The sequence below is a fragment of the Neofelis nebulosa genome, chromosome 7, assembly GCF_028018385.1.
Source record: "Neofelis nebulosa isolate mNeoNeb1 chromosome 7, mNeoNeb1.pri, whole genome shotgun sequence".
Taxonomy (NCBI): Eukaryota; Metazoa; Chordata; class Mammalia; order Carnivora; family Felidae; genus Neofelis; species Neofelis nebulosa.
In genome coordinates this window covers 49,823,380-49,846,692 of record NC_080788.1, presented here as the reverse complement: position 1 = coordinate 49,846,692, position 23,313 = coordinate 49,823,380, and the positions used below count along the sequence as shown (strand labels likewise).

The 23,313-nt window shown below is 41.9% G+C and overlaps 1 protein-coding gene across 4 annotated transcripts in view; it reads right to left on the bottom strand.

Moving 5' to 3' along the window:
* Nucleotides 1-19,823, bottom strand: part of RAB27A (RAB27A, member RAS oncogene family) — a 77,217-nt gene extending 57,394 nt beyond the window's left edge. For 2 of the 4 annotated variants that reach the window (XM_058737677.1, XM_058737672.1), the window contains exons 1-2: nucleotides 19,692-19,823; nucleotides 2,279-2,393 (exon numbers count right to left, since the gene is read on the bottom strand). The gene's annotated coding sequence lies outside the window, so the exon portion shown is untranslated. Of the gene's footprint in view, nucleotides 1-2,278; nucleotides 2,394-5,123; nucleotides 5,418-19,691 lie in introns of those variants that run through there. The other 2 variants (XM_058737673.1, XM_058737676.1) reach the window with 2 other exon arrangements.
* Nucleotides 19,824-23,313: the final 3,490 nt, after the last annotated feature.

Genomic DNA, 23,313 nt, shown 5'->3' with positions numbered 1-23,313 from the left:
AGTAAGGTTCCAAAGAAAAATCAGTGTTAACAATATGGATTTTAGAGTGATCAACAGAATTGATTTCCTAAGGCCATAAGAGAGAGAAGACGACTCTTGAGAATCAAGAGAGACCAAGAAGGACACTAGGAAGGAGATTTTTTTCAACAGTAGTCCATAGTCACCAAAGTACAGAGGTGCCAGCTTATAGAAATCTGGACTTCCTCCTTCTTGTGAAAGCAGGGATCCATCCAATCTAGCATTCATAGCTAAATGTTCCCTGCTCAGATTACATCAGAGAGAAGAGATGCCTAATAGAGTATGAAGTGGGGAAAACCAACCAAACAAACAAAAAATGATGCACTCAGCTCTTGGAAGGATAAGCTGTATCTGTATTTCAGCAAAGTGACTCCTGCCTCCAGAGAACCAGCAGTGATGCAAACTCATCTCATGAGCAGCACCCTGATCTCACTCATGTTCTCCCAACCCTCCAACCCTCAAGGAACCCACCACTGCTGAGAGGACAGGGCCCCAGCCATACCGCAGCAACACCAGGAGCACAGAAGCAAGCAGGAAGACGTCCTCTTGCAAAGACAGAACAAATGAATTAAGGCTTCTGCGAAAATCAGCTTTTGTTTTTAACGGGCTTTATGTGACTCATCAGCTATCAGGTATGCTATGCCTGGAGCTCTATCTATAAATCAACCCAGTTCAGAGGGAAGAGGAAAGGAATGAAAGCAAAAGTGAACAGATATCTCAGGAAGCTTTAATCCTAAACAGAGAAAACAGAAACAGAGGGAAGTGGCAAGCATCTCCTCTTTGAGCTCGCAGGTACTGAGGGTCTAGAGAGGGCAGAAGCTGGAACATCAGCAGAGCCAGCCCTGGGTTCTGGGACCTGCTAACACATGCACAGATCTTGGTTGCTATGGTGCCATCCTGCAGGCCGCAAGGTTTCATCAGCATTTTCTGCCACAGTTCCTGTCTTGTGGGCGCAGCAAGTGAAAAAGAAAAAAACTGTTGTTTGTATTCTAATGGCTTCTGGGTCACTCAACACTGGAAAGGACAAGGAGAAAGCAGTAAGAGACAGAAAGCAACCAAGATGGGGATAAACTCCTTTGGAATGTACTAAATCCAACCTGGATGTTCTATGGATAAGACGCCTCATGAATAAACTCTCCTCCCCAAAATATTTTTTTATTTTTTTGTATTTATAATCCAAGAATCTAGACAGAGAAAGTCAACTTTTAATCAAGGTTCTTTCCCACGGTGATGTGTGATCATAGGAGCTCTGGATTCACTGCTAGGAGAAAAGCTTGAACTTGCAGCAAAGAAAACAAAAGGAGGTGATGGTCAGCACCCTGGAGCGGAGGTGAGGAGACTGCCTTGATACCAATCAGCTGCATGACCTGCATGTCTGTATCCAGGTTCCTTCTTCACAGAAGGACACACAGAGTGAAGGCTACAAGATGAGACACAGGGAGACTTGGCCTTCAATAAGCCAAGGAGGGGCTTGGAACAGATTCTTCCTCACAGCCCTCAGAAGGAATGAACCCCTGCTGACACCTGGACCTGATAGAATAAAGGTCTGCTGTTGGAGCCACCCAGTTTGCAGTGCTTTGTGACAGCAGTCCTTGCAAACTAGTACATATCCAGAAGTAGAGAGAACTGTGTAAGCAACTTCCCAGCAGACCCGTCCCCAGATCTTTCACTCCTGTATACTATCACTAAGCATCTCTAAAATATATGGACCTTTCCTTACATAACCACAATGCCACTGCCAAATCAAACAAAATTAACATTCGGGGGCAAATTTAATTTATAGAAGAAATATACCTTATACAAAAACACGTCCTTACATAAGGCTTTCCTCCATTAAAGCTATTAACAATATTAACAACAAAACCCCAATAAGCATGAATGTTTGTGAATAAAACCCTCAGAGGATGAGCAAGACTCTGGAAGCAAATTCAAGTCCTTAATCAGCTCCCTTATTCAACATATTAACTGAGAAATAAACCTTTGTTACTTTATTGAAGCACAGAAAAGAAAGGAAAAATGCAGTCAGTATTCATACCCATTCTCTGGTAATGGAAAATGCAAGTTTCAAACCACACCCCCAAAATTTAGCAGGTGTCTTGAAGTCTTCGGTTAAAAAAAAAAAAAAGTTAATATGTGCAATGGTATTCTATGTCAAATTGCATATACTCTAAGTACAGGAAAATTGGCCTGGCAATTTTCAAAACCTCTCCAAAAAAAAAACCACAAAAAACAAAAAACAAAGATAAACACAAAACTATACCTGATGGAGTATAAATCGTTGGGTGTTCTTCTAAAACTTTAGAAATGCTGTTCCCAAACTTCAACAATTAGACAACTTCCAATTACATGTCCTCTTCAAAAAGATTACTTTTTGTCTATGTGATGTAAAGAGAAATAATAAAGTCAGAATCGTCTACTTATAAAAGTTTTTCAAAAGAATCTTTTGAAAAGCAGTCTGCTCCATCAACTTTCAAAATCAGGCATCTCTGTAAAAACCCACAATCCAGCTAATTAGTCTCAGCTGTTTGTCATATGGCCTGCAGACCAGTCAAGTGATTTTGCTCCTTTCAAGCTTACTAAAACCCAATTCCACTGGCCTTTCAGCAGAAGGCAGCTGTATTAACCTCTTCTAATGTAAGAAGACTAGTACAAACTCTGTTTTCTTCCAGTCAAAAGACTAGAACATTTGTTTTCTTGAGAAAGAATCTTTTAAAGTATTGCATTCTCCAGGCCCTTAAAAATTATACTAACACTGTTTCTTCACAAATTCAATGCCTGATCCAAACAAGCAACACAGGAGATCAAATCAAAGTGGCAGAAAGTATGGGGCTGGATGATTTACCAGCCTCTGGCTCTTGGCCTCCAGACTCATAAATAAAACTGTCTACTGAAGGGTCCACCCAGATTTCTTCTAGCATTTCAAATTCAACATGTCCTTCCTTCAACTTACCTCCTTTGCTCTTCTTTCACAGACTCTGCTTTAGGCAGCCTTCTCTGACTGTGTCTTGAGTAACACAATCCCAACACCTACCCAGCCAGAAATCTGATGGTCTGAATTGACTCCTCCCTTCACTTCCCCTCCCACTTCCATCTGGCCACCAAGTCCCAGGGATCTTTCTTCATCCCACCTTTATTCCAAGTTTTTATTTTTTCTCATCTGGATGGCTATGATCAACCACTTACTTGGTTTTCTGGCCCCATTGATCCATCCTCCACACCACACCAAAATGATCTTTCCAAACTGCAAATGGGTAACCATCACTCTCCTCTATAAAACCTGTCAATGACTCTCCACAACCTCCACAATGGAATCCCTACTTCTTAGACTTCTGCTTTCAGTATCACCTACAATTCCTGGTCCCCCGACTCCAGCCACAAGAACTATTTATAATTCTCTAAAACCTGTGGTTTTCAAAATGTGAAATCAGTATCATCAGCATCACCTGGGACATGGTTAGAAATGCACATCCTTAGGCCCACCCCAGGCCTACTGAATCATAAATTGTCAGGATGGCCAGAGGGTCTGTGTTTTAACAAGCCCACCAAGTGATTCTAATACACATTAAACTGGGAGCCACTGCTCTAAACCATCCAAGCTTGGTTCATCAAGACATATAGCCCTTTGCCTCTTTGTGCCAGCAATGCTAAGTTAGATGCCTCTTCTCTGTGCTTATGGTTTCCTAGAGCTGGTCAACCCTGTATGGTGACATCCAATTTATTTTGTGTTGGTTGGTGAATATCTTGAAGACAAGAATTGTATCTTCTTTAGTTCACTCATCCCACAGTCACTTGCTGAGCATATACTTTCACTGGGTCAGATGCTGGGCATAAACTAATTAATCTATCCTTTGCCTCTAGGGGAAGCCACCCTCTCACTTTGGCAGCTTGATGTGTGACTGAAAACTCAACCTAGCCCATCTATAAAATCTTATCACCAACCTCAAGAACTGTGGGCAACTAAAAAAGCCTGAACATAATCAGTCTGACATCTCTCGTGGCAAATGGCATGGAATTTTTGGTTCACATCTGATATTGACTCAGATTTACAGACATGGTTTATTAAGGGAGAAAAGGTACATTTTCATGAAAACTTACTCCTCTATATTATCTTACAGCAACCTCTAGAATTCAGAGAATAATTTATTAAGGTAATGTACCAAGACTTTTAAATCCCAGATTAAAACTCATTAGAATTAACTTATCCTAACTACAGTAGGAGTTGAGTAAAGTTTCATATTAGCACTTCTCAACCTTCAGAATGCATAGGACTCTCCTAGAGATTTTGTGAAAATGCTAATTTTGATTCAGTAAGTTTGGGTAGGGCCCATGACTCTCCCTAACAAGCACCCAGGTTATGCCCAGGTAATACTGATGGTTCTAGTCCCAGAAATACACTTTGAGTATCAAGTAAAGCTTCCATTTTTTATACAACTATTGGTCTTCCCATTAGAGCAACACAAACTTTTTTTACCTCCTCTACATTGAAAGCTTTCTGAAATGACTTTGACATCAGGATAAAGATGGCACACTAAACACACACCTTAGTTCTGCTACCTCCCCAAATCTCATTAACATAATGATAAAAAGCTGGGTTTTGGGGCGCCTGGGTGGCGCAGTCGGTTAAGCGTCCGACTTCAGCCAGGTCACGATCTCGCGGTCCGTGAGTTCGAGCCCCGCGTTGGGCTCTGGGCTGATGGCTCGGAGCCTGGAGCCTGTTTCCGATTCTGTGTCTCCCTCTCTCTCTGCCCCTCCCCCGTTCATGCTCTGTCTCTCTCTGTCCCAAAAATAAATAAAAAATGTTGGAAAAAAAAAAAAAAAAAAAAAGCTGGGTTTTATTCTTTTAGACACAAACAAAGACAAAGTGAGTGGAAAGAACAGTTACAAAATGTGGAAGCTAGAAAGTAAATGGATAAGAGGTAACTGAACAGCAGACCTGGGAAAGGTGGCCCCTTATCTGCCACTAGGGAAAGCCAAAAAGGAACTCATCACAGATTCTGTAGAAACACTCCCGGAGGTAAAGGGAGGGTAAAGTTAAGGCTAAAAACAGTGGAGGTCTACTTAGGTCCTAATCCTCTAAATACTGATATACCTCCACCCCTACCTACATGCTGGAACTTCCAGAATGGCAGGCATTCTCCACAGGCAGGGGTTCAAATGTTCTTCTCTGGAGAATCTGCCCAGCCCCGGAGGGAAGGCCTAAAGATAAAGACAACAAGCCCAGGGCATACTGATCTGACTAAAACTATTTCGTAACTGTTGAGAGGAGGGACGGAAATGGCGTACACGTGTGGTAGAGGCAGGCGTGTGTGGTAGAGGGAGGTGGGGAAATGAGTTAACATTCTCTTCTTCCATGGTAAAGTGTCTAGGCATAGGCATTTAAATAATGCCTAAAACTGAAAATTGACCACAGAAATATCAGTATGTCATTTAGAGACAAGGGATTAACTACCAGCAAGAGTCATCTTACTAACAAGAATTGAAAGCAGTCATCTCTGGGGAGCAGGAAATGAGCTGGTGGGGTGAGGAGGAACTGATGTTTTTTTTCTGTAACAGGCCCATAGCACTATGTCCATGTATAACCTTGATAAAATTAAAAAAAAAATTAATTAATACAAAATACAGTAGTACACAGACCCCATCCATGGTTTTGTTTTCCAGGGCTTCAGGAATGTGGGGTCCGTAATGGCCCAGAAGCAGATGATCCCTAATGATTCGTCAGTAGGCCAATAGTTGCCAAATGCTACATCACAAAGCCTATGTCATTCACTTCACTGCATCTCATTGTATAGGCATTTTATAACCTCAAATCATCACAACAAGGATGAGTGCAGCACAATAAGATATCTTGAGAGAGAGACACCATGTTCACATAACTTCTATTCAGTATATTGTTATAATTGTTCTATTTTATTATTACTTATTGTTGTTAATCTCTTACTGTACCTAATTTATAAATTAAACTTTATCACAGGTATATATGTATAGGAAAAAACATAGTATATATAGGGTTTAGTACTATCCACGGTTTCAGGCATCCATGGGGGGGTCTTAGAACATATTCCCCACAGATAAGGGGGGGAACTACTATAAAATGTAATGTCCATGCTTTAATTTTTTTCTTAGATAATTCAGGACATCACAATAAACACCACTGACTTGTGCTATCTCCTCAGCATCTAGGACCTACAATGAAGCAGGATGTTGAGGATCTGGGCTCTGGAGACTTTGAATCTCAGCTTTACCACTCACTGGCTGTGTGACCTCTCTGTGCCTCAGTTTCCTCATCTGTGGAACAGATAATAATGGGATTATTTTGCAAAAACTGAATTATGTGATACCTATAAGTGCTTAAACTAGTGTTCAGCACATAGTGCTCAATAATAGCTATTTTTAAGGTATGTTTGCCCCTGTAATAAATGTCTCCTGACCACTGCATTGATTTCATCTTTTACTCATTTATACTTCATTCTCCTTGCTCCCACCTTCAGCCAGGTGTCCCTCACCATAGTAATCCCTGTGCCTTTCTAGAATAACCCCTTCTCCTTCCAGTGTTCAGTTTCTAATTGACAAGGCACCTAGAAACCAAATAATCAAGCTTATTAAAACTGCATGTAAAATGGAGGAAACTGGGCGCCCAGAAATGTCCTGAAAACCTCTCTGTGAGGCAGATCAGCAAGTTTCAATATGAGCCATCTATCTGACCCCTCAGAACCCTTTGGGCTTACTTCCTAACTATCAACTGTGGGTCAGTGCGCTGGGTGACACTCAGGGTAACCAACCACCTCAGTTTCCCCAGGATTATCTTAGTTTTAGCACTCACAGTCTTGTACCCCTGCACACTTCAGTCCCAGCCCTGAGAAGATTACCTAATCTTTCTGAGCTTTCTTCATCATCTGTAAAATATAGTATCTACTTTGAAAGTCTGGTGAGAATTAAATGAGAGAATGTTTGTATACTTCCTGACACATAACAAGCTCTCAATAAGTGGTAGCTCTAGCTACTGTACTAGTTACATATTATTATCCACTCTAATATCAGTGGCAAATCATTCTTAGATACCTACCCTGTAACTTGGTTATTTTCTTACTGGCAAAAATAACTTGCCTTATATACAGTAGATCTCAGGAGACTGAAATGTGTGCTTTTGTGAATTTCCTTCTGCCCTTGCCCTACACAATTTTATTTTAGGAACTAAGACATATTAGAGAAATTTAGTATTTCAATATTGCTAATTTCTCCACTAGGCAAAGTCCTAGGAGGTTCTTGCCATGTTTCGACACATGCATCTTTTTTATACTATGGGAGACCTGGGGTATTTATGTCAGTAGCTGCTTCCAAACCTATGGACCAATCAGCAAGCCACCCCACCAAGACAGCCATCAGGCATCACAGCTGACATTCTTTTTAATTTGCATCTTACTTTTTTCCTTCATAATGGAACCAAATCACTCAGTGTCCTAATGGATTGACAACTCATTCATTAAATATGCCAACTCCATCCCTGAAAAATAAGGGATCTATGTTATCATCAAACAGATGAAACACCATTTCTGACCTCAAAAGCTGAAGCAACTCATTATTCGATAGATATTAATTACAGCCTGGAGGAAATTGCTCACAACTGTGCACCCCATCAACACAAGGGTGAAGTTGCTATGAGAAAAGTTGCACAGTTTGGGTAGATAACAGGAAGGATCAAGTTACACCAAACCAAAACATGGCCTGTGAACCCTGTGAGAGGTAGAGCAGAAATGTAAGACACTACTTTATACTGGCTCCCAAACTCCCTCCTCCCATGCTCATATTGTTCTGCCAACATCCCTAACAAGGTGCCCAAGGCCTGTGAGTGCATGAAACGCTGGAGACCCACACAATCTCACCAAAACCTTGAGGAGCACCCAGTTCCAACCACTGGGGTTGGAGCCAGGACAGGATTTCACCAAGCATGGTCTGCAGCCCACTGATAGCAGAATCACCTAGAGTACTTCATGAAAATCCAAAGTCCTGGCTTCCATCCAGGCCTCTAAATTAGGATCTGAGAAAGAGACTAGGGAATTTACATTTATAAATGCAAGCTTCCCAGGGGATTCCCAGTTATCTATAATAAAGTTTGAGAGCAGCTGTTCTAGGGAGACAACAGAGAGCAAAATGCACAATTATAACTATAATTGTGTCAACCTGTAGGGAAGATCTTGTTTAACCTCTACCAGCCTCAAATTCCCAATCTGTAAAATAAGGATAATAATACCGACCTAGCAGAATGGTGGTGGGAATTAAATGAGATAAGTAATCGCCTCAAACATGGTTCCTCGCACACAGCAGGTGCTCAATAATTAATCGCTCCCCCTCCTTTCTTGTGTATGTCATTCTGATGAAGATTTATAACACTAGGCCCTGTTTTGAATAAATGTCACCAAAGAAAGCAGATGACTAGTTTTAGTTGAGGCCTTGATGTTAAAGAGTCACCAACTAAAAGGCTGAGGCCAGCTGCTTTAACTAGAGGTTGGACCACAAAATGTACCTATGGACAGTGGTTCTCAAACTTGAGTGTGTGTCAGAATCTTCTGGATGGCTTTAAAATAACAGACTGTGGGCCCTGCCTCCAGAGTTTCAGATCCAGTAGGTCTGGACTGAGAATCTGCATTTCTAATACGTTCCAGGTCACGCTGATGGTGTTGGTCCCAGAACCACACTCTGATGGTCATTCTGCAGCCCCAGAATCTGAAATCAAATTGATCTGACACTTGGTGGTAAAAAAGGAAAACTATGCTGTATGCATTTCCTGTGTGACACCAGACTGCTTAGTTACAAGTAAATAAAGAAAAAAGTAATAAACCAGCAATTTCTGAAGTGGTATTGCCTCTGAACCTGAGAATCTTTGCTGCAATATTTTGCGAACAGCAAGGAGAGAAGCCTGGGAGATTTGAGTGCCATCTCCCTGCTCACCCAATGTGTGACCCTGAGTAAAGCACTTGATCTCTCTGAGCCTCAGTTTACTTACCTGGAAACAGGGGTGGGCTCAGTCACTAGCTCCCAAACCTGGTCATATACCATCAATCATTTTGGCAGCATTTAAAATTTTTTTCATGTTTATTTATTTTTGAGACAGAGTGTGAGCAGGAGGGGGACAGAGAGAAAGGGAGACACAGAATCCAAAGCAGGTCCCAGGCTCTGAGCTGTCAGCACAGAGCCCAATGCAGGGCTTGAACCCATGAACCAGGAGATCACGACCTGAGCGAAAGTCAGATGATTAACTGACTTAGCCACCCAAGAACCCCAATTTTGGCAGCATTTTAAAGGACACATGGATTCCTCAGTCCTGACTGCAAACTAATGAATCAGTATTTCCAAAGGAGAGACTGAAAAATGTGTGGCTTTGTGTGAGTATGTTTTAATAAATCCCCCTGTGTGATCTTCACAGGCAGCCAGTTGTGAGGAACCATTACCACGGTGATCTTTCGGGCCTCTTCCAGCAAGATATTTTTGATTTCTAAGTCCCTGTGCCCTGAGTCTGTGCTTACCAAGTAGCTTTCTTCTATTATATTTGCTCTGCATGGAGTTTTACTACAGGAAGCAAGTACATTAGTTCTCAAAGAATCCAGTCTGCTTAACAATTCCAATTCTCATGTATTAATAAACTAGTGTTCTAGTTTCAGTTTAAAAAATAAAATAAAGGCCAACAGGTAAGAAATACAGGAATTTCATAGGACTGAATCTGTAAAGCAATCTTCTCTAACACCAACTGCTTGCTGTCTGTCATTCATTCATTAACTTAGCATCTGTCATGTACCAGGTATGATTCTAGGTGTTAAACACATAGTAGTTCACAAAACAAAGTTCCTGTCCTCATTGAGAGAACATTTTAGCATGCAAAGAGAGACAATAAATAAGTGAACATAAGGATAAAATAATTTCAAACAGTAATAAATACCATGAAGACAATAACACAATCATAGGATAGTGAGTGACCAGAGGCTACTTTTAATAGTCATCAGGGTGAAAGTCATCACCCACCTCTTTTTTTTTTTTTTAGTTTATTTATTTTGAGATAAAGAGAGAGAATGTGTGTACACACGAGCCAGTGAGGGGCAGACAAAGAGGGAGAGAGAGAATCCCAAGCAGGCTCCACGCCGTCAGCCTGCAGCCTAATGCAGGGCTCAATCTCACTAACCGTGATATCATGACCTGAGCCGAAACCAAGAGTCGGACACTTAACTGACTGAGCCACCCATCTGCCCCCATCACCCACCTCTTTGACGGGGTAATATTTTAAATTAAGTCTGAATGATGCCAAGGAAACAGTCACATGAAGATATGGAGAAAAACACATTGAGGGCAAGACATTCTGAAGAAGGAATGTGCTCGGCATTTCCAAGGAACAGAAAGGAAGATGAGGCTGAAAGATGAAGGCATAGGGATGAGCTGAGGTCATGGAGTCCAGCAGGGCCCAGATCATGGAGACCTCTACAGACCATGGTCAGAACATTTGAACCTTATACCAACCGCAGTAGCAAATAGCAGGGAAATTTAAAAGAGAAGGAAGATATGATCTGATTTAGATTTTTAAAGATCACCAGCTTTTTGCAAGGAATGGTCTGTGGCAGGAGCAGGGAGTGGGGGGCAAGAATGGGACCAGAAAAGCAGCCATATACAGAAGAAATGATGGTGGCCTTTAACTCACAGCTGGCACATACCCATAGCAGGCACTCATATGTTTCTGGACAGCTTTAACTTAAAATCATAATATACCTGGGTGGCTCACTCAGTTAAACGTCCAACTCTTGGTTTCAGCTCAGGTCATGATCTTACATTCGTGGGTTCAAGCCCTGCATTGGGCTCCATGCTGAAAGTGCAGAGCCTGCTTAGGATTCTCTCTCTCTCCCTCTCTCTCTGGCCCTCCCATGCTCGTGCTCTCTCTTGCTCTCTCAAAATAAATAAATAAGCTTAAAAAAATCATAATATACTTGTTTCACTTCCTGTGATATTTCAGAACAGTCAAGGAAAGACACTGGTTGTTAAAATTCCATCGGAAAGTCATTTCGTTTAAACAACAAAACAACACAATTTTGTCTTGCCCATCTTACACCTGGTTACAATCAAGAATGATTACCATAGGGACATGGAAAGAACACAGTGGAGAAACAGCTGACAGGCTTGTCTTCTAGAACCTTCTCTGTTATCAATCTGAACCTCTTCTGAATCTCTGAGGTTAGCTGGTTTCTAGAGTGCTTACCAGCCCTTGAATTACGTGATGCTGTAAGTTTAATAAATGTGGTGTCCTTACCTGGGTGGCAAAATGGGCTGATGACTCAGGGTAGGGAGTTTCTGTTGTTGACTTTTAACCTTTCAGAGAAGCTACAGTTAATGAAGGTGTTAATGAAGACACTGTCCACTCTTACACTTTCCTTAGAAAACCCTAATGTCCCAGGCAAATCTGAAACAAGGGTATGGTTATTGGCTGGAAATTTGGGGAGCAGACACTCTCAGTCAGCTGAGAGCTCATCCTGCATAGGTGCGAGAGCACAGGTCTCTGAGGAATTTAGAGGCCAAGACTTCAGTCACAATGCTGTGGGTTTCTAGCAGGCTTCCACCTATGCTGAGTCATGTGGCAGACTTGCTACTGACAGCTGTCCCCACAGGGTCCATTCCTCTCAAACGGTCCACCTGGTACTTCTACAAGGATCTCCTCCCATGTGATCCCTGAGGGCAGTGGTTTCTCAGTCCAACTGCACATCAGAATCCTTTGTGGGGACTTTAAAAACAGTATCAGGGGCACCTGGGTGGCTCAGTCGGTTGGGCGTCCGACTGCAGCTCAGGTCACGATCTCGCGGTCCGTGAGTTCGAGCCCCGCGTCGGGCTCTGGGCTGATGGCTCAGAGCCTGCAGCCTGCTTCCGATTCTGTGTCTCCCTCTCTCTCTGCCCCTCCCCCGTTCATGCTCTGTCTCTCTCTGTCTCAAAAATAAATAAAAAACATTAAAAAAAAATTAAAAAAAAAACAACAACAAAACAGTATCAATACCTGGGCCCTATTCCACATTTAATGACTTAGAATCGGGGTAAGGGAGAGGTGACAAATACAACAATGGTGGAGTCATGCTTAGTTAACTTTACGTGATGGAGAGAACATGTCAGTCAGGAAACTGCAGGCCAGGGAGATTCAGTGATTTGTCTAAGGCAGGGCTTCTCAGCCTTGGCACCATGAACATTTTGGGCAGGACAATCCTTTGTCCTGAGGGGCTGTCCTGTGCCTCTATCCATTAAATGCCAGTAGTAACCCCCCAGCTCTGACAACCTAAACTATCTCTAGACATTGTCAAGAGTCCTCAGGGGAGGAGGGGGTCAAATCAGCCCTGAGAACCCCTGGTGCAATATCACATAGTAAATTGTCAGCCATATTAGAGACTAAAACCCAGCCTATTAGTTCCCAGCTATGTTGGCTCCTCCACATTCACACAGGAGTTCCAGAACACAGGTATAAGTCACTCCCTGAAGAAGCACCAAAACCCACTTCATCGCTTTCTGTGCCTAAGCAGGGCAGGGCGATGGAGACTTGGCCTTGCCCCTGACAATGGAAGCCTAGTCAGGAACAGCCAGTAGCTTGTTTGGCCACATTTGGTCTCTAGTAACTGACTGGAACAATGCCTTATCTTTTCAAGGGCTGCTAGACCTTTTTACTCATTCTTGGAGTCATTCCCTTGTAGTAGTGAGATTCATTATGAAAATTAATCACATTTTAAGAAACAAAGAAATCCTGACCACCACCATAGATTAAATTTTAAAATTCTTGGGTATCTAAGGGGCGCTTGGGTGGCTCAGTCGACTAAGCATTCAACTTCTGCTCAGGTCATGATCTCACAGCTTGTGAGTTTGAGCCCCACATCAGGCTCTGTACTGACAGCTCAGAGCCTGAAGCCTGCTTTGGATTCTGTCTCCCTCTCTCTCTCTGCCCCTCTCCCGCTCTCACTCTGTCTCTCTGTCTCTGTCTCTCTCTCAAAAATAAATAATAAAACATTCAAAAAAAAATTTTTTTTAATAAAAAAAATTAAATTCTTGGGTATCTCAAAACAACATTTAAGTCATGACCTATTTCTATATGTCTTATTCCTCCCCATATTAGGGCTAGTATAACAAGAATAAAAATGCCTTATCATAAAGTTTAGTTAGCTGAGACCCTGTCTTTGTTCTTAATGATACAAATACACAGGAGATAAGTAACCAGTCATACCCAGATAAGATTTGACCAGCCAACCATGTGGTGGGATCAGGGTAGGATGGATGAACTGCAGTTAATAAAAATGAACAGATTTTTCAGTCTCTTGGCAACCAATTTTATTATTATGCTTTGACCTGGCAGCTGGTAAGGCTTTATATGAATTAATCAATTAACCCATGAAAAAACAAGATTAGTGGCTCTGAAATATGGCATTCTAGTGGCAGAGGAAGCATGTTCATTTTCAAAGCTGCTTTCTTAAATAGGTACACCTAAGTTTTAAATAATAAAAAAATAACCCAGTGTTTTACAACAACACATCTCTAAAGGGTAAGTCACCTCTATCTATCTAATACATTTGTCCTTACCATATATCTTCCATATTTGTTCTGTCACAAGGCCAGAGGGTGAGAGGTTTCATAGGAGTAGGCCACAAAGCAAGCAGGTTGTCAGTAAGACAACACTTGGTTGTTGTGGACTTAAAAAAGCATCAAAATATCTTATAATAAAAAATTTTAAGGGACAAAAATATTAACAAGACCTCAAAAGGAATAAAAATACATTGAATGACAAGCTTTCTGGCATTGTCACAGGGAATACAACCAAATGGTGGCTTTCAACAGTCATATGGATCTCAGAGAAAAGACAAGGGTGTCTCATGTGCCTGCCACATTTGGATCTGGGGACTGGAAGGGACAGCATGATAAGGGAGTGATCATGGGAGAGTGACAACACAAGTGATTAAGGGTGAGAATTGTTGAATCACTAAAACGTGCACCTGAAACTAGTATAACACTGTATGTTAACTATACTGGAATTAAAAAAAAAAAAAAGTGATTAAGGGTCAACATGAAAACCTAGAAAGAAAAAAGAAAGAAAGAAAGAAAGAAAGAAAGAAAGAAAGAAAGAAAGAAAAAAGAAAAGGAAAGAAAGAAACTTACAAAGTAACAGATATCTTATGGAAGACATTATGCAGTAGACTAACCACTGTGCCTGGAATTTCAGTCCTGACTCTGCCAGTAACTCTGTGATCTTACAAAGTCACTTAATGTCTGCGGATATGAATTTCCTTAATTACAAAAGACTAAAGTAAAACTCAATCTGCTTCAACTTCCTTCCATTTCTTATACTCCTTGAGTTTATGAGTCCTCTCTGTCCTTAAAGATTTTATTTTTTTAAGTAATCTACACCCAACTTGGGGCTCAAACCCACAACCCTGAGATCAATAGTCACGCACTCCACCGACTGAGCCAGCCAGGCACCCCCTCTCTGTCTTTAAGATAAACACATGTATGGTCACCAGAACGAGCCATAGCTCAGTCATTCTTTGGACATTATCATGATCAATGCATTTCCTACACATAAACATGGGTTTACCAGACTAGAGTTACCAGATTAAATACAAGATACCCAGTTAAATTTGCATTTCATAAAAACAAGCTTTTGGGGGGCACCTGGGTGGCTCAGTCAGTTGAACATCTGACTTCAGCTCAGGTCATGATCTCACAGTCTGGGAGTTCGAGCCCTGCATCAGGCTCTGTGCTGACAGCTCAGAGCCTGGAGCCTGCTTCGGATTCTGTGTTTCCCTCTCTCTCTGCCCCTCTGCTATTCATGCTCTGTCTCTCTTTCTGTCTCAAAAATAAATGAAAACATTAAAAAAAAGTTTTTTAGTATAAGTATTGATGCAACATACTTATAGTAAGAAACTATTCATTGTTTATTCAAGATGCAAATTTCTTTTTTTTTTTACTTGCTAAATCTAGCACCCTACCTCCAACCCCACATCAAAAGTTCAATTTTAAGAAACAAAAGTCTGATTCCATATATGTGAGTACTTCTGAGGTGTCTGAGGCACTAAATGGGAGGACTTCTCAAGAATAACACATAAGGAGGGGTGCCTGGGTGGCTCAGTTGGTTAAACAGCTGATTCTTGATCTTAGCTCAGGCCTTGATCTCAGGGTCAGGGGCTCAAGACCCATGTAGGGCTCCATGCCAAACACTTTTTTATTTAAAAAAATTTTTTTAAAGAGTAACACACATAGAGACAAAAATAAATAAAAGGAGAAATAACTTTCAACTTTCTTTTTGAGTAAGCAAGGCATCAAATTTTAGTTAACAGTAAATAAAATATGAGTGTTAGTAGACCTCAATAATACAAGAAGAGAATGTGGTGTGCCTTCTGTGCTGCATGACAAGACAGGAGGCCAAACAAGCTGGATGCTCACTGCTCCACATATCTCCCTCTCTGGACATAAAGTTAATTACAAAGCCTTTATCTCTTCCTCCAATTCAGTGCTCAGGTCTGCTCCCAAGGTAATCAGCTCAAGGGAAACCAGATCATAAACTTAAACTTCCTCATCAAGAGGCAGAAGAATAAATGTGATCCAAGCAAAAACTGCACAAGGCATAAAAAGCGAAATCAGTGAAAGGGAAAAATTACTCTCTTCAGAAGGCAATCTTGTTTTAATAATGGCAACACAATCTTGCTTCCTAGGAGTTCACATTTGTTTTTAATTTAGCTTTATTGAGGTATAATTGACATATAAAATTCCAAGACATTTAAAGTGTACTTCATGCTTATTTGATGTATGTTTACATTGTGAGAGGATTCCCCCCATCTAGTTAGGGGCTCAGACTTGAAATATGCAACCTCTGTCTTATTTTTGGGGGAGGTTTCAAACATAATTTATTAGGGAAAATATATTTATATATATCCCATGTATATGTAAAAATAATCCTTTTCCATATTTTGCAAATATAGATATAGTTTAAATAATTGAAGGTTGATTCAATTTTTAAATAACTTATAAGATTAATTACCATACTCTCTAGGCGAAGTAATTTAATTCTCACTGAGAAATGGCAGCAGGAAACCCTGTTCAACTGCAGCCAATATTGCTCTATCAGAAGCAGCAGGATAAGATGAACTAAAACAAGATATTTATAGCTATTGGCTAAAAAAATTAAATGTATGGACTAGAAGTTTCCAATGATAAAAATAAATCCAGGTTTATTCATTAACTTACTGGTACATTCAGCAAGAGTTTATTATTGAACATTTCTTTTATTTAAGATACCTTGCAGTATAAGACTCAAAAAGTAAGCCGAAGTCATGCTCTGCCTCCAGGATATTACAATCTAGCCATAAGACGTGTATGACAACATATACATAAACAGTTTCCAGTCTAAAGTAGTTAGGTAATTAAATGCCAAAATGTGTCTCAGAATTGCAATTTCAGTTAGAAGCAGAGAAGGAGTAATTCACTATAGTGCAAAATATTCATCAAGAAATGAATTCCAGGGGCGCCTGGGTGGTGCAGTCGGTTAAGCGTCCGACTTCAGCCAGGTCATGATCTCGCGGTCCGTGAGTACCAGCCCCGCGTCAGGCTCTGGGCTGATGGCTCGGAGCCTGGAGCCTGTTTCCGATTCTGTGTCTCCCTCTCTCTCTGCCCCTCCCCCGTTCATGCTCTGTCTCTCTCTGTCTCAAAAATAAATAAAAAACGTTGAAAAAAAATTTTAAATAAAAAAAAAAAAGAAATGAATTCCATTTTCTTGAATTTGAATTCAGCACAAGAAGTGGTATCCCTGGAGACAGGTACTGAATGCCTCCACACAGTCTGCCCAGCTACAGAGAAGAGGGCTCCCCACTGCCACTGTGATAAGAATCCAAAGCTATTCTCTTGGGGGGAATAGGAGGATAGAATAGGGGAGACATAGGAGATGTTCAAGTAACTACAGACATTGCATCTCTTAGGTGAAGTGTGAAGGAACAGAGAGGAAGCAACAGTAGAATGATCTCCATTTCTCAGTCTCTCATTCCCTTTTCATTCTTTCAACACATATTTTTTCAGAGCTTAATATGTGCCAAAAAACCATTCTAGGTGCTATGCACACCATAGAACAAGACAAATTCATGATCTTCATGAAGCCTATTCTAACAGTGGGAAACAACAGTTGTGTGTGTGTGTGTGTGTGTGTGTGTGTGTGTGTGTGTGTGTAATGACAGTGCTATAGATACTCTAAAGAAAAGAAAACTAAGGTTTTCTTAGGGGGCAAAAAAATGATAGGTGGGGTGAAGGATGCTATTTTAGATGGGATGGTTCAGGAAAGCCTTTCTAAAGAAATGATCTTTGGCTTGGATTAAATGAGTGAGAAAGCCATGCAGACATCTGAAGGAAGAACATTCCAGGCAGAGGAAAGAGCAAATGCAAAGGTCTTAAGGTGTGGGTGAAGCAGAACAAGCAAAGAGGAGGATAATGGAAGATGAAGCCACACACCACATCAGAGGCTTGCAGACCATGATGAGGATTTTTTCTTCTAAGATAAAAAAAAAAAAAAAAAAAGCCACTGGACAGTTGTGAACAGAGGAGTGAGTGGCATAATGAACTCTGGCTGCTATGTTGACTGTAGAGTGGTGACGGTGAAAGCAGGGTGGCCCTGCAGGAGGCTTTTGCAGTAATCCAGGTGACAGAAATGATAGGATCTTGGTAGAAGCAGTGGAAATGGTGAGAAATGGTGTTTATCCCATATATATCACATTTTCTCAAAGTAGAACCAGTGAGATTTACTGAAGGATTAGAGGTGGGAATGAGAAAAAGAAAGGAATCAGGTGACTCCAGAATATTTAGTGTGAGAATCTAGAAGAGTAAAGTTGCCATTGACTGAGATGGGAAAGACCAAGTGGAAGCAGATTTGGGAGGGGGAAATCAAGAGCCTGGTTCCTAGAGATTGCAGCGCACTTCAAAACCCTTAAAATCTGTTCTAAAACCAAAGATACCGATATTGAGAAGCTGATCTTAAAATTCATATGAAAATTCAAGAGACCCAGGACAGACAGAACAATTTCAAAAAAGGAAGAACAAAATGGGAGGACCTCACACTTCCCAACCTCAAAACCTACTACATAACTACAATAATGAAGATAGTATGATACTAGCATAAGGATAGACAAATAGATCAATGGAATAGAATTAAGACTCTAGAAATAAACCCCCATATGAACAGCCAACTGATTGTCAATAGAAGTGCCAAGACCATTCAAAGGGGAAAAAAATAATATTTTCAACAAATTGTGACGGGAGAATTGGATATCCACATGCAAAAGCATTAAATTAGACCCCTGCCTCACACCATACACAAAAATAAACTTAAAATGAATCAAAGATTGAAATATAAGAGCTAAAGCTATAAAACCCTTAGAAAAAAAACACAGGCATAAATCTTCATGACCTTAGATTTGGAAGTTCTTTCTTAGATTTGACACTAAAAGCACAAACAACAAAAGAGAAAATTAATTATACTTCATCAAAATTAAAAGTCAAGGCAAGCCATGTAATTTAAGAAAGAAAGGGAAGAAGAAAGAAAGAAAGAAAGAGAGAAAGCAAGAGGAAGGAAGGAAGGAAGGAAAGTTAGAAAGTAGGTGAAAACTAACATAAAGAATGATCTTCAGTCCAGTTCTTTCAGCATTTTATTAACCTTTCTTAAGTTCTAATCATCTGCAGAACAGTTTTCCAGACTGTTTTCCCTCTAAAGCAAGTTTTTAAGAAGGCAGAAAACAGTGAAGGGGATAGCAACAATGGACTACCAACAAATTAAATCAGCAATAATTACAGAAATCATATAGCATAACACTACTCCCCCTTCCCCAACTCTGAGCGATGAGCCAAACATAAAGTGAAAATCCATGGAGTCATAAAAAACAGCTGTTAGACCAAAGAGATAAGGAAGAAAACCCGAGGCAGAACATTCTGAGGCCATGTGGCCAGCAGGAGCCAAAAGGCCGGGAAGATGAAGTTAAGGGCTCACAAGGTTTCCTTCATTTCAGGCCTGACTTTGCTTAATTGGTGATCTACTGGGAGAGAGATAAGGATTTGGCAATAGTTACCAAAACCTGTCCTTCAGTCCTACCTCCAGTCAAGACCCAAGGGCCTGTCACCAGGTAGGGTTTTTGGTCTGACTGACAGGAGAACCTTCTAGCACCCAGCCAGTTTGCTGCCCAGACCCTCACCAACAAGGGTGTAAAGACGTTAAGTAATCAAACTGAAAACAACAGGAGGGAGGAAGAACTATGGGCAGTGCAGGAGGTCTCGGACTTTACTCCTCTCCTGCCAGAAGTTTCCTTCGACACTGACGGGGACGCTCGCGCCGGGTGCCACCCGGAGGTGACTTCAGCCCCGTGCCAACCTGTAACTGCACCTAGGCAGCACGTCGCCCAAGCTGTCCCCCACCCCCGGCGGTTGTCAACGTAGGGTCTGTGCCGCGCGCCTGCGAGAAGCAAAGCAACTTTTCCGGCAGGCTCAGACCCCCAGAAGGGGGACGAGGAATCGCAGCCTTCAATGCCAGCCCCAGGGCCAACCCAGCCACTCGCCGGCTACCACGCTCTGCCCTCCGGGTTGAATCGGAACCCCTCGGACGCCGGGGACCGAGCAGCGCCTCCCAGACCTCCCGCAGCCGCCCTGCTCACCTGGCTCCACCTCACTGTCCCCACGCAGCTCCTCTTGCGCGCGCTCCGCGTCCACCCGTTGCCGGCCCTTTTTGGGTTCTCGGCGGGTATTTTCCGTCTGGCCCCACATCACTTCCCGTAGAGGAGAGCGAGGTGGGGGCGGGACCTCCTCTCCACCCTCCACCTCCCGCTTCCTCTTGTCACCTCAGGGAGCACTCCCGCCCGACCCCGCGAGGGCGCTTTGCGGGCTCCTCCTCGCACGCCGCTCCCAGGCCCGCAGCACCTGCCGCACCTACGCCTGACTCCTCTCGTGAGCCACGAAAAGGCCCCCGCACGCTTCCTTTGGCCCATATCAGGTCTCCACCGCTCTTTCCTGGAAAAGTGTGAAACCTTAGAAAGTTGTTTTCGTATTGAGACACAGGGGTCACATTTACAAACTTCTCTGGGGCCCGCGAGCTGCGAGGTGTGCTTTGGTGACTCTCGCCAAATCTCCTCCCCCACCAAAGCCATGTTCTTAAAGGTGTTTTCCAGGGCATCATATCAGTGTCTCCACCGTAGTAGCCAGGGGGGTGCGGAGCAGCTGCAAAATCGGCCCGAGGCGGGGTTCCCGAGGCTCGGTATGCTCCTGCTCCAGATGCTCCCAGGTCCGGCTCCCCGGGGCTGGATCTGCGCCGAACGTCCGGCTCTGCCACTGTCCATCCCGCCTCGCCAGCTCCTCACTCGGATCGGCCTGGACCTGGCCTTCCTGGGGCAAGGGAAAGCTCTGGGATTCTTGGAAATGACGCGATAGAGAAAAAGTAAACTCTGGCAGGAAAAAATATATTTCTGAGAGGAAATGACAAACGAGGTCTCTGTTCATACAGTCTCGTTCGGATTATAAAATCACTCTAAATTTTAAGAGAGAGCAATTCGTTAAAAAAAAAAAAAAAAAAAAAAAGGCAAACTACAGCACAATAAAGAATAGCAGCGTGAGGAGAAATCTGCGAGCCTTTGCTGCCCCTCAGCGGCTTCCTTATTTCAGCGCGGACGGGTTTATGTGCCCCTGCTTGGAACCTGCACCTGTGAAGCCGGTTCCCCACCAGACTACCACTCAGAGGCAGCCAAATTTCTCCTTCAGTGGCCTCAGGGTATGGACAGTGGCCTTTGGGCTTGCCTCCGTGGGCTCTTCAGGCACAGCACCTCGGAACCAAATAATTCCACTTCTAAGCAGAACCAAATGATTGAAAACCCTAATCAAGCTTCTTTTACCTTCTGTTCCATCTCACTGATCTGGGTCTACTTCCACCACAACAAGTTCAAGCCATTCCAGGCCCACCTGCCCAACCCCATCATGCTTCCAGTCTGTAGCTGTTCACAGACTGCACTGCAATATAATTAGCTTCTCAGGTATGTGTCCAATGGACAAAATCGCTTACAGGACAAACCATATGGAATTGTGAAATATTGAATATGCATCCAATCTAATATTTCTAGGCAAATTTAGCAAAGTAATCTCAAAGTTAGAGATAACAGATTTCATCATAGGGTGATAGTGTCAAAGGACGTTCCCCAGGTAAGAAAGGCCATCATACTAGTAATTCCGGAGGCTAAGACAGGAAAAGTAGCCCCGTGTTCATGTGTAAAGGAACAGTCCTGGGAGTTACTGATCAGCTAATAATTGGAGGACCATCAATGCAGCAACTGCTAATGGCTGATATGATACAAGGAGAGTTTTCCCTTTCAATCCTCCCCACTCCTGAAGCCAAGCAGAGCTGTGACCAGGAGTTTACCTAGCAGGAGATCAAAAAAACAGACAGTGGTAATGTGGCCCATTCACTATCTTTTCATTCACTGAACAAATCCAGGTTAGGAATTGGAGATGCAATAGCGAACAAGGTAAATTGGTCCCTACACTCAGTGGCTTGGTAGACCAACAAGTAAGCAGGTTAACTCCAGTGTGGTGAGACAAGATCCCTGAAAATGGAAGTTAGAGTGTTATTGGGACACAAATAAGTGACACCAAATCAAAATTCCCTAGAGAAACTGTTGCATAAATTAAGAAGGATAAATAAGGTAGGAGGATAAAGAAGAGAATTTTAGGAAAAGAGAGCAGAGGAAAGACCTGGAGGCAGAAGAGAGCATCAGATATTAGAGCAACTGAAAGAAGTTCAGAAAAGCTGAAAAACTGAGTAGAATGAATCAATCAGAGAAGAAACTGGAGGAATAGCAGAGGCTGGATTTTTAATAACGCTGGAATGATTATAATGATAATAGCTAACATTGACTGACCATTTACTACGAATCAGCCAATATGCTAAGAACTTTGCATATATCCCCTCATATACTTCTCACAAGTGCCCTCTGAAATAAGTACTATTCCTGTCTGTATATCACATATAAGGAAACTGAGCCTTAAAGCAATGAAACAACCTGATCAAGATCATACAGGTGAAAGTGGCACAGCCAGGACTAGAACTTAGAACTCATTTTCTAAATGGCTATAAGGCTAAGAATGGGTTTCAGAGGCCAATTAGCATGCTGAAATCCAAGTAAGGGATAACACTAATCTGGCTTAAGACAGTGATCATGAGGATGAAGATGAATAAACAGATTTGAGATATTTAGGAGAATAAATCAAGAAGACTTGATTGTAGATGAGGGAGAGAGAGAAATCTATGGAAATGCCCATTTCTGGTTTCAGTAACTAGGAACCATTGAGCAAAAGGAAGAGAGCCCTGTTGCAAAAGGGTAAATTTGGCCATAATGAACAAGTTTAGGACATTTTAACTTTGACATATCGGCATCAGGAGAACATACAAGTCAACTGTTCAGTGTGCAGTTGAATAGGCTGATCTGAAGCACAGAAGACATGAACTGAAGCAATTGCACAAAGGGTACTCAAAGACATGAAAGTCATTGAGGTAGTCTAGAAAATGCACTACATGGGCAAAGAGAGGGCTTGGTACAAAACCCAGAGGATCACTCCATTAAAGAAGTCTAAGAGTGCCCAGAGAGGTAAAAAGAAAACAAAGAGAAAAAGTTAATTACAGAAACTAAATATATTGAATACATTTTGTGTATCAAATCAAAATCCTCTCTATACCACTTACTCTAGTCACAGAACTGGTCACAGCATACCTCTTGATTCCCACCCTGGGGCTTCTGTGACAATGCAGGCTGCTGCTTGAAACATGCAGAATCTCAGTTTCCAGTATCACTAATATGGTTGAAATTAGAGGTATCAGTAAGAACTCATGCTTTTTAACACATAGACCTAGACAGCAATAGGATTATATATTGATATGCAGGTATGTATGTACTTTCCAGTAGTGTCTGCTAAGATATGCTAAAAGCAATTATATCACAGGAGTTGTGAATACACTTAGCACCCAGATTTTGATTTCTAAATACCCTTTTGCAATACAAGCAACAGGCACATGATTATATCTAAAATATCAGGAAAAATAAAACCTTAGAGCTAATAAGTGAAATAAGCAAAGATGCAGAATACAGGATCAGTTTTTTTCCCCTATACATTGGCAATGAGCTATATAAAAAAGAAATTAAGAAAAAATCCTATGTGAAGTAGCATCAAAAAAAAAAAATACTTAGGAATCAGTTTAACCAAGGAGGTGCTGGGCTTATACGCTGAAAACTACAAAAA